Source organism: Lepus europaeus, chromosome X (genome assembly GCF_033115175.1).
Source record: "Lepus europaeus isolate LE1 chromosome X, mLepTim1.pri, whole genome shotgun sequence".
NCBI lineage: Eukaryota > Metazoa > Chordata > Mammalia > Lagomorpha > Leporidae > Lepus > Lepus europaeus.
In genome coordinates, this window is record NC_084850.1 from 20,691,366 (window position 1) to 20,704,136 (window position 12,771).

A 12,771-nucleotide genomic window follows, 5' to 3' on the forward strand; every position below is an offset into this window, starting at 1 on the left:
TTTGGCTGTCTTAACTCTCTGATGGGTGGTGCTGACTCCATTAATTCCACAGGTTACTTCTCTGTACACATTGATTGCAAAGGTACAAATAACATTCTGTTAAATTTCAAATTACTTTGACCTATTTTAAATTTTTTATGAATTGGATGTGTGGATGATTAAAAGTATTTCCTGTGTCAAATTTAAATTTAGATGTCTACATTGTATTTTTTAAAAAGATTTATTTATTTATTCGAAAGTTAGAGTTACACAGAGAGAGGAGAGGCAGAGATAGAGAGAGGTCTTCCATCCCCTGGTTCACTCCCCAATTGGCAGCAACAGCCAAGCTGCACCAATCCAAAGCCAGAAGCCAGGAGCTTCTTTCAGGTCCCCTACTTGGGTGCAGGGGCCCAAGGTCTTGGGCCATCTTCTACTGTTTTCCCAGGCCATAGCAGAGAGCTGGACTGAAAGTAGAGCAGCCAGGATTCGAACCAGCACCCAGATGGGATGCAGGCAGTGGCTTTACCCACTATGCCACAGTGCCGGCTCCCTGCATTTTACTTTAAAAGTTCAAAAATATATGCCACAAGGAAGAGATTCATAATACTTTTGAAAATTTGTGCTATCATTTGTTACATTTCATTTATTGGATGCAGTTAATATTGTTGCAATTTTTATTCATGTAGGTACTGGAATTTCTTTGTAAATACAATTTCTTTTATGTGTGATAATTGAAGACCAAACTATGATTTGTTTATGTAACTATGGAGAAGATGTGATGCTATTTTTCCTTTTCTCTTGTTAATAGAACCTAGAAGCAAGAGCTGATTTGGCTAACAGCATATAAGCATACTGATAGGACTACATTTAGTACAGGATAAACAACTTTCATGAAAATAAATTTTATTAATTTTAAATATTTTACTAATGCATAAATGCTGTTAAAAGTGAGCAACGTTGGGGCCGGCACTGTGGCATAGTAGGTGGGGCTGCTGCGGGCAGTGCTGGTATCTCATATGGGCGCTGGTTCGAGACCCAGCTGTTCCACTTCCAATCCAGCCCTCTGCTATGGCCTGAGAAAGCAGTAGAAGGTGGCCCAAGTCCTTGGGCCCCTGCACCCATGTGAGAGACTGGGAGGAGGCTCCTAGCTCCTGGCTTCGGATCGGCGCAGCCCCGGCCATTGTGGTCATTTGGAGAGTGAACCAGCGGATTGAATACCTCTCTCTCTCTCTCTCTCTGCCTCTCTTTCTCTCTCTGTGTAACTCTGACTTTCAGATAAATAAATAAATCTTTTAAAAAAGGTAAGCAACTTCATCTTGCAATCTTTTTTAAAAAAATTATTTATTTGAAAGCGTTACAGAGAGAGGTAGAGATAGAGAGAGAGGTCTTCCATCTGCTTGTTCACTCCCCAATTGGCCGCAACAGCCAGAGCTGTGCCGATCCGAAGCCAGGAGCCAGGAGCTTCTTCTGGGCCTCCCATGTGGGTACAGGGGCCCAAGGACTTGGGCCATCTTCTACTGCTTTGCAAGGCCATAGCAGAGAGCTGGATCAGAAGTGGAGCAGCCAGGTCTTGAACAGGTGCCCATATGGGATGCCAGCGCTTCAGGCCAGGGCGTTTACCCGCTGTGCCACAGCGCCGGCCCCATTTTACAATCTTATACATGTGAATTTCTACTATAGGTTACAAAATTACAGGTACAGAGATACTCTTTTTAATGCTTCAGAGTCTTTAAAATAACTGTTTGATATAGCCTCATACCTTTCTGCATTTGTGTGTGTGTGTCTGTTCACTGTTGAATTGTGTTTGTAATTATAAGATATAAAATTTTGCTGTATTATGCTTAAAGAGACAATTTGTTCATTTTTATGATAGAAGAATGGATATTGGCAAAATGACGGTAAAGAAAATATTATTACACTCTGCCTGTATCTTTACACTGTATCTCACAGTGCAACTGGAGGAGACAACCATGTGAATACAGTGAAATAGTGTGAACAGTGTTACTGATCCAAGCAATTAGAATAACTGACTGTGATGGTATGATATAGGGAAGGCTAAGTTGGCAAGGTGCTGTCTGAGCAGGACTCCACATTCCTGCATCTCCGTTTCTTGGCTGGATTTTGAGATGAATAGAAGTAAAAATTTTGTACATGCTTTAAGTGCAATCTGCTAACTTTTTACTTCTGCACAATGAGGACAGTCAGCACAGTCACAGCAGCATGTTTCTATTTTACTTTTATTTGATGTAAAGCCAGAACTTGATCTTTATTGCTACTAATGTCCCAGAAATGATTATCTGGGTGTAGCTAGAATTTTTCATGACTTACTCAGCCAGAAATCTTCAATTATGAGAGAAAAAGTCCCTGTGAGTGCAGAATTCAACAGATAATTTCTAGGTACCAGTAACTCTGCCAGTCACCACCAAAGGTAGCCTTCTTAGGACAGTAATTTTTGTGATGGGAAATACTTGAACACAGTTATAAAGTCTAAATGAAATATTTAGTCTAAATGAAATATAAAGTCTGAAATATTATCCTGGTGTCACAAATAAGGTACTTATTTTTCAGAGTAATGTGACTTGCATATATACTAGAGAGGTTTAAAGGAAGTTCCACAAAGTCACATCCCTTCTTGGACTTGCCCCTGGATGAATTGCCCAGCAATCCAATATGTTACTCAGTCCAGGATTGCCTCCTCTGTTTCAATATGCCTGCTTAGTGACTGGTGAAGTCAGAGAAGGACCATATTTTTCCACTTCTGGCACTTCTGTGGTTGGGCTTGGCCCATGGGATGCAAGAGCAGGATAATGGAGTGGGTAGGGAGATGTTGGGATCATTATTTATTTAGCTCTCATTGCCAGGCTGTTGATAATGTCTTTATGCTTTGTCCCATAGCCAGGGTTTTTGTTGCATAAACTAAACTACAGCCAAAGCTATACCTGAGACATCCACATCCACTATGATGGGACTTCAAAACTTTGTGAAAAAATGGGCATTATCATTCAATTCCTATTTAAATGAACTTATTGAAGCTTATTCCTTTTCTCTAACCTGAGACTTTTTTTTAAAAAAAAGGAGGATGTTACAGTTGATAAGAATTAAATATGATTTTGAAGTATTTGTACACTGGCTGACCTATTTTTTTAAGATTTATTTTACTACTTATTTGAAAGGAAGGGTGACATAGGGGCAGAGAGATAGATAGAGAAAGTCTTCCATCTGCTGGTTCACTCCCCAAGTGGCTGCAACAGCCAGAGCTGAGCCAGTCCAAAGCCAGGAGCTAGGAGCTTCTTCTGAGTCTCCCACACGGGTGCAGGATCCCAAGGACTTGGGCCATCTTCTACTGCTTCCCCAGGCCATAGCAGAGAGCTGGATCAGAAGTGGAGCCGGGGACTGGCACTGTGGAGTAGTGGGTAAAGCTGCCTCCAGCAGTGTTGGCATCCCATATAGGTGCTGGTTTGTGTCCTGGCTGCTCCACTTCTGATCCAGCTCTCTGCTATGGCCTGGGAAAGCAGTAGAAGATGGCCCAAACCCTTGGGCCCCTGCACTCGCATAGGAGAACCGGAAAGAAGCTTCTGGTTCCTGGCTCCTGGCTTCAGATAGGCACAGCTCCGTCTGTTGCGGCCATCTGGGGAGTGAACCAGTGGATGGAAGACCTCTCTCTCTCTGCCTCTCCTCTCTGTATGTAACTCTGACTTTCAAATAAGTAAATCTTAAAAAATAAGAAGTAGAGCAGCCCGGACTTGAACTAGCACCCATATGAGATCCTGGCACTGTAGGTGTCTGCTTTACCCACTACACCACCGTGCCAGCTGCTGACCTATTTGTTTCATAATTGGACCTCTAAAATAATATCATTCCACATTTTTTTAAAAAAATATTTATTTACTTGAAAGAGTTAGAGAAGGAGAGGCAGAGAGAGGGAGGGAGGGAGGGAGAGAGAGAGAGAGAGAGAGAGAGAGAGAGAGAGAGAGGAGAGAGGGAGGGAGGTCTTCCATCCACTGGTTCACTCCCCAGATGAATGCAATGGCAGGAGTTGAGAAGATTGCAGGAAGGACTACAGAATCAGGGGTTATCTCTCGATTCAATGCTGTCAGAAAGTGGAGGCAATTCTATGGTTGGGTATTTAGTGAGTGTCACACTGGCCATGGTTTTATCTGTGCTTAGGCAAATTATGTTTAGTCAATTGTTACTCAAAAGTTAGAATAATTTTTTCTGGGGTTGTATTCTGTGAGATGGTTTATGTCCAACAGGAAAACAAAATGACCTCACTCTGGGTGTCAGAGCAGCTATTTATAGTATTGAGGTCTAGCTGTGAACTTCAGAGAAGTTTTGGACATCAAGGGCCAGTTTTTTTTTTTCTTTTCAGCTTCAATTCCATGACTTGGACAGAAATATAGAAATTTACTTAATCCTTTTTCGTTTTTAAATCCTCTGACAACATTTATCTGTGTGTGAAGTGTTTTTTCTAATGGAGCTAACATATTAGTAGTAGTTGCTTCACTTTTCTAATGTACTTAAGAAAAATTGAAATAAAAATTTTTGGAAATAGAGCACACAACATAAAAGTTACACATTATGGAACTATATATAGAAATACTTGCTGTAGCTTCTCAAATTAACTTGAGGTCTGTGTGTCTTCTTCCAATATGTATGAGGGTATAAAATGAATACTTTTATTTGATATTTATATTTAATTTTACTTTAATTTGGGTCCTGTAGTCTTCTTGTGCTTCAGTGATACCACAGTGGCCCTCTGTGTGGCCAGTAAATGTTGTCTTAAACTGCTTAGATTGCAATAAAATATCACAGACATGGCTTAAACAATGGACATGCATTTTCTCCATGTTCTGAAGGCTAGAATTCCAAGATCTCTGCCTGTCCTTCTCCCTCTGTGTATCTCTGACCTCCAGATAATAAATAAATCTTTAAAAAAAGGAAATGGAAATTCCGATTAGCCTGATTTAATCTTTACACTTTGTATACATATAACGAAGTATCACACTGTACCTCACAAAACTATACAGATGTGGAAATAGATAATGCACCAAAAAAAAAAAAAACAAGGAAAGTTAAATAAAGAAGGTGGATTTTTAAAAATAAATGAACCCAGTGGAGTGTACTCTTCAGCAAAATAGAAGAATCATAGCAACATTAACAAAACAAAACAGCATGAATGGCAGCAGAGACAGAGATCTGAGCAGTGGACTCAAGACCAGCATGGGCCCTGAGTGGAACAAGAGGATGTTTCAAAACAGTGGTCAACCTAGAACCATATATTCAGTGAAACACTTTTCCTTCTCAGAAAAGTAAAGACTAAGACTGTTAACCACCGAAAGGCTCTCAATGAACACACAGTAAAAGCTATTTCTGAGTTGGCAAATGATCACAGAAGACACAAGAAAATTGGGGAAGGGAAAGGGAACGGGGAAGGGATTAAATAGGCAGACAATAGGCTGCTAATCGTTAACACAGAGATTGCCTCCACAAATCACTGATAATGAAGTGTAATTTGGGTGGGGGGAAAAGAAGATGGTGCTAAAACTCTAAAAATAAAGTATAAGACAAATGAAGAGGGCCCAGGTTTCTTGGATTTAGGAGGAAGAGCAGGGATATTATCTAGATTCTGTCAAGTAGACATATTAAGTTTTAAGGGTTAAGGGGAAATGAATTCTCATACTGTCTTTGAAGTAGGAACTGCACTTAAGATTTCAACCGAAAGGAAAGCTTTTTCTTATCAAATAACTCCAGCTAATGCACGTAGAAGAAATAATAAGAAAATACCATTCCATTACCCCTAATTTAAAAGAAGAGTTCAGCAAGAATTACCAAAGGTTGCTAAAACTGTTTTATGAAATCTTCATGGGAACTGAATATTGCAAAGTGTCACCCCACAGGTTACTTGTGAATCACAAGAAGAAAAACCAACCACTACAATGAAGGTGTCAGGCTTACCTCATCTAAACCCAGTATAAATACCAGCATCACTATCATAAATGGACTGAGACAATTTGTGTATCCCTGTGTGAAGCAATGTGAAACAAACAGCATTGTCTAGGATGTATTTTCACCCCAAAAGGGTAACCTGCATCCAATCAAGTATTTAGCTCTCCTTGTTTACAGGAAATTCAGTATTTGGTAGAATAAGTTAACAACAGAAGGAAGCAATTAGGCAAATTAGAATTTGGGACTTTCAGGGGCCAGTGCCATAGTGCACTAGGTTAATCCTCCGTCTTCGGAGCCGCCATCCGATATAGGCGCCGGTTCTAGTCCCGGCTGCTCTTCTTCCAATCCCACTCTATGCTGTGGCCTGGGAAAGCAGTAGGAGATGGCCCAAGTGCTTGAGACCAGGAAGAAGCACCTGGCCCCTGGCTTCAGATCAGCACAGCTCCGGCTGTTGCAGTCATTTGGGGAGTGAACCAAAGGAAGGAAGACCTTTGTCTCTGTCTCTCCTTCTCACTGTCTGTAACTCTACCTCTCAAATAAAATAAATAAAATCTTTAAAAACAAGAATTTGGGACTTTCTGCAAGGGAGTTGGCTTAGTCTCTACAGCTAGATAATGACAAGAAAAGGAAGATGGAAGAGATATTCAAGATTCAAAGAGGCTTCAGAGACATAAAACATAATGACTGAAAATGTATAGATCAAGATTGGATCTTAGTTTACACAAAGTAACAAAATATAATTTGGAAACAACTGGAGGAATTTGACTTCTAATTGGGTACTAACTAATTTCCTTTTTGATTGTTGTCTTTTTTGAAAGGCAGAGAGGCACATGAGAGAGAGGGACCAACAGAGACAGCTTCCAGCCACTGTTCCTTTCTCCTAAAGCCCACAATGTCCAGGTGTAGAAGAGACCAAAGCCAGGAGCCCAGAACTGAATCCAAGTCTCCTACATGGTGTCAAGGACTCAAGTACTTGACCATCACCTTCTGTCTCCCAGGATGTGCGTTAATAGGAATCTAGAATTGGGAACACAGCCAGGTTTTGAACCTGGAATAGAATATGGGTTTCTTATAGAGCATCTTAACAGCCAGGTCCTCCACCCATCCTGAAATTTTCTCATTTACAAGAGATTGTGTTAAACTATTTAGAGAAAAAAATGATGACTTTCTGCAACTTAAGGCATATATAAGGGCCAGCGCTGTGGCATAGCAGGTAAAGCCACCACCTGCAGTGCTGGTATCCTATATGGGTGTCTGTTCAAGTCCCTGCTGTTCCACTTCCAATGCAGCTCTCTGCTATGGCCTGGGAAAATAGTGGAAAATGGCCCAAGTCCTTGGGCTCCTACACCTGCATGGGACACCAGGAAGAAGCTCCTGCCTCCTGGCTTCAGATCAGCGCAGCTCTAACCAGTGCAGCCAATTTGGGAGTGAACCAGTGGATGAAAGACCTCTCCCTCTCTGCCTCTCCTTCTCTCTGTGTAACTCTTTCAAAATAAATTAATAAATTTTAAAAAGTATATATATATATAATAAAACACACAAAGCAATTATGAAATGAAAAAGATGTTCAGTCTATCTGTGGCATGATAATAGGCTATGTAGTGCAATGCTGCCTTCAGGAAGACAAGAATATAACACAGTAGTTCTGCTGGGTGACAATGGAGACTAGGGCAAGATTAGTATAAGTGAAAGCTGTATGGTTTGGTTCGATTTTGGAAATACTTTGGAGGTAGAAGTGAACATATTGACTGAAGGAATAAACATTTGTAATGACAGAAGATTTGAGGGCTTAAAGATTTTTGAGCAGGGAATATTTTCCATCTTTAAGATTAGGGAAGACTGAAGGGCAAACTTGGGTGCATGAGAAGAATGCCATAAGCTCAGTTTTGGAAATAATAATCTGGGAAATCATTTGGATCTATGAAGCTGAGGTTAATTGGAGTTGCAGGTGTATGCATGTTGGAGCTTTCAGCCTGTAGCTATCATATAATGTATCATAAAATGAATAGATATATAAAAATAAAAGAGCAAGAGGCAAGATATCTGGTGCATGTTCTGGGTCATTCTAAAATTATTAGTAATGGAATTAGGAGGGACAAGGAAAGGACTATGAAAGGATGAGGAAGTGCTGGGTCATAGTGTACAGAACTGTTGAGCTTTAGTAGATATTGCTAGCTACCTGAAGTGGTTGTGTACCGATTTACACTTCTAAGAGCAGTGTTTAAGAACTATGTTGGGCCGACGCTGTGGCATAGTGGGTAAACACCCTGGCCTAAAGCGCCAGCATCCCATATGGGCGCCGGTTCAAGACCCGGCTGCTCCACTTCTGATCCAGCTCTCTGCTATGGCCTGGGAAAGCAGTAGAAGATGGCCCAAGTCCTTGGGCCCCTGCACCCATGTGGGACGCCAAGAAGAAGCTCCTAACTCCTGGCTTCAGATCAGTGCAGCTCTAGCTGTTGCAGCCAATTGGGGAGTGAACCAATGGATGGAAGACCTTTCTCTCTCTCTCTCTCTCTCTCTCTCTCTAATTCTGACTTTCAAATAAAATAAATAAGTCTTTTTTAAAAAAGAATTATGTTGGCTCCAAATCTTCTCTGGTAGCTTAGCATATTGTGACTAACTTTTACCTTATTGTAAGCTATCTGTAAATATTCATTTAAAACTATAAAATATAAGATACATAGAGGCCATTCCTTGTCCAAGACACCGGAGAAATTAATTTTAAATTTTGGGTGTCATTATGTCTTCTTGCTAATGTTATTGCTAATAATGATCAACATTTATTTGTTGCTGATTGTGTGCCTGGCAGTAATGTATGAATTCTGAATGTATCAATTAATTGCCCTTGAACCTCTATCTTGTAAGTGCTACTATTAGGCATCTCAATTTTCAGAGAAAAGCCAAGGCACAGAGAATGAACACCGTCAGGGAGATTGCAAAGTAAGTTAGTGCTGAACCCATGTCTTTGTACTTGGCTGCCTCTCATGGAAGAATGGTGATTGTTTAATACATCCTGTGCTGCTCCAGAAAAGATTGTCTATGTTTGATGTGCGGTTGTTGACACGTTTCCTCATCTGACTTTGCTAATATCAGTAGAGGAGAATCAATGTCTACAGCATGATAAACTTCTGTTCTGACACTAAGATTAATAGGGTGGCTATTTTTTTAATGTTTAAAATATAACTGAGATACAATAGGAACATTTTAGGGTATTACAACCTGAGAGCGTTTGCAAAATCCAACATTAGCAAAATTTAACAACAGTTTCCACTTCATTTCTCCCCATGGCTGTTTTAGATTTTGAGCCGTATCCAGGTGACAACGTAGAAGTTGTGTTTTCCGTCCAGCGAGAGACGCAGATAAGAAAGGTCCTTTCAGTGAGGCCTCGCAGACACAAGCATGTGCATGAGGTCAGTGGTTTCAGTGCTGCACTTGTCCTTTGTTTCTCTTTATCTTTCCTTCATTGCTAATTTCTGCCCATTGAGATTCTGTTATGTGGATTGTGAAACTAAGGCAAAATTCCTTAGTTTCCAGAAAGTAGCCTATTTCTTTAGTGAAAAGGCTGTACTTCTGAAGGGAAATAGTGAGAGAATGATGTGGACAGTCATGTAATTAAGATGCGAAGTATGTCGTTTACTTGTTAGTTAACAAAATGTTCTAAAAACAAAAGTAGTAGTAAACAAATCCTGCCTTAGGGACTACTTGGGAACGTCTGAATGGAGTGAGTTGTGGTATTTGAGTTTTCTGGTAAGATCTAGGTATGATCTGGTGGCTAGGGGAGCCTGAAAATGTAAGGAAATTCAGTTGGAGTGATGGTGCAGATGAAATAATGATCTTAGAATGTGATAGAGGAAGCAGGGAAAAATGATAGTCTGTTCTTTCCTCCACATCTCTTTCTCGTTCAATCCCTTTCACCTCTCAAGAGTAACTTAGAGAGACTGTGGACCACTGTGAGTAATATTAACCACAGGCTTTCACAGCAGAGACTCTGGCCCCCTTCCCAGAGACTGATTTCATTTGTGTTTTTTGTAGTCTGAGCATGGGCATGCTTATAAAGCACCCCAGGGCTTTACCATGTATCAAACAAGTTGGGAGTCACTGGAAGGCATGGAGTGACCCGTAGGTGAGAGTTTGAGGAGCAGGTGCAGAACAGGCTGTTGGGTGTGATGCTTTTACATAATCATCTTCACCGTTGACCTCCACAGGTGCGCATTACTAGTGTACATGGAAGAAACGGGGTAATAGATGATGCCATCTTCTTCACCTTGGATTCTCTGATACTTCCTGATGGATACGTGCCTCAAATCCATGATGTCGTCAATGCTGTGGTAGTGGAGAGTGTTCATGCAGGCTATATTTGGAGAGCAGTCTCTATCACCCCTGTGGCAACAGAGTAAAAGCACAACCTGTTTATTCTCTGTGCATCCTTTCTTCCATGGGCAGTACAGGTTCCAGAGCAAATGTGTTTTGAAAAAAAAATTAATAAATCTCAGTAATTATTTCTCAGACAGGTATCCAAATCCTCAGTGTGTTGGCTAAAAGAATTCTTTGTTCTCAAGAATGTTCATCGTTTTTCATGATTAATTAAAGGCATTTCCCTACTACTCCTGTCTAATGACTTTCACTGTATCAGAGGCATTTGCATTTCAATTAATTTACTTGGTGTTTTTCTTTCCTTGACCCCTATTTTATACATACGTTGACAGATTTTACTATTCTCAGTTTGCTCTGTGGTTCAGTGTGCGCTCCCAGCTACCCAGTGGTGAGTCCCGCACATCAGGTGCTGAGCTGGAGTCTTTACCTCTAGACTCATATACTCCCTCATTGGTTTACCCCACAAGGAGTTATTGTTTCCTGCGTGACAGCTGCAGAGGTTCCAGTCTTGAGTACAAGGCCACAATGCTGGCCCTCATGAACAGCCTTCTGTGAAGGACTCTTGATTTCCTGTATCAGGTTGCAGTAGCTCCTGGGATACAAAGAGGGCAAGTGGGAGCAGTGGCAGCATACGTCCCTGTGGAAGTCATCATTCCAAGCAGCCTCATGGCTGGGATGCCTGCAGAGAAGGCCACAGTCAGACAGGAGGAGTGCGTGGACAGTGGATTCTACCTACCCCTACCTGCTGAGTTCTCCAATTTGCCTGATGTGGAAGGGGCTTCTCTGAGAGCAGGAAGCAGATTGTGCCAAGTGCAGTCAAGTGGGACTCAGTCACAGCCACTGTACCACTAGCATCTTCCCTGCACTGGGTGAGTCACTTCAGCACCTGGGCTGCAGTAGGTTAGGGGAAAATCAATTTCCTTTTTGCACTTGGCAAGGCCAGCATCCTTGTTCTTACAGGGCAGGCAAACCACAGTGCACAATGAACATATTGCCTCCAGGGTATGGCAGCTCCAAGGCTTTGATCATAATTTGGAAGACAGGATCCTGGATCATCTCACTCACACTGACATCTCAGTGACAGAAAAACCCTGGGAGTTGGAAGTAGCAGTTTTTGATAGCAATGTATTATTTGCAGGTGGAGAGGAAAGGGCAGGAAGGGAGTTGCCTACCAGAGATTCTGGATCTGCAGTGTTCTGAGCTGTAGTGTTCCCCTAGGCATGCAGTGCAGGTTGGTGCATTTGTTAACACAGGGAAGGACTCACACCCCGAGAAAGAAAAAAAGACACTGATCCAGAGCAGGACTTGCAAACTACATCTCGGGTATAGCCTGGCCTGCTGCCTGGATCCAGTCTTACCTGCCACCTATTTGATTATAAACATGCAGTTCACCATTTAGAGTGTACAGTTTATTGATTTTTAGTACATTCAGAGCCCCGTGTATCCAATATGATTTTAGACAGTTTTAATGCCCATATAAAACAATGGAATATAAATACTATTTTATATCTCATCATTTTGATAGAGTCTGAAGTATTTGCTCCTTTTCTTGCATTTTATTTTTTATTAAACTTTTATTTAATGAATATAAATTTCCAAAGTACAGCTTATGGGTTACAATGGCTCCCCCCTCCCAAAACTTCCCTCCCACCCACAACCCTCCCCTTTCCCGCTCCCTCTCCCCTTCCAATCACATCATGATTCATTTTCAATTCTCTTTATATACAGAAGATCAGTTTAGTATATATTAGGTAACGATTTCAACAGTTTGCCCCCATATAGCAACACAAAGTGAAAAAAAATGCTGTTGGAGTACTAGTTACAGCATTAAATAAGAGTGTACAGCACATTAAAGACAGAGATCCTACATAATATTTTTTTAAAAAAATTAATTTTCTATGCCATTTCCAATTTAACACCAGGTTTTTTTTTCATTTTCAATTATCTTTATATACAGAAGATCGATTCAGTATATAATTAGTAAAGATCTCATCAGTTTGTACCCACGCAGAAACACAAAATGTAAAAATACTGTTTCAGTACTAGTTATAGCATCACTGCACATTAGACAACACATTAAGGACAGATCCCACATGGGATGTAAGTACACAGTGACTTCTGTTGCTGACTTAACAATTTGACACTCCTGTTCATGGCGTCAGTAATCTCCCTAGGCTCTATCATGAGTTGTCATGGCTATGGAAGCCTTTAGAGTTCGCTGACTTTGATCTTCTTCCGATAGGGTCATAGTCAAAACAGCTCTGTAAGTGGTTGTGAAGCTCTGTAAACACTGACACTGTACTCTGCTGGTCACACATGTGGCATCAGCTTCCACTTGTGATCTGAATATCACATCTACGTTCCGCCTCACGCAAGCTACTGAAGTTAAATGCATAACCAAGTGCAGTCTGTCTTGACTAAGACTCCACTGTTCTAAATCACACTGTCACCTTCTGTCTTTGGAACCAGATG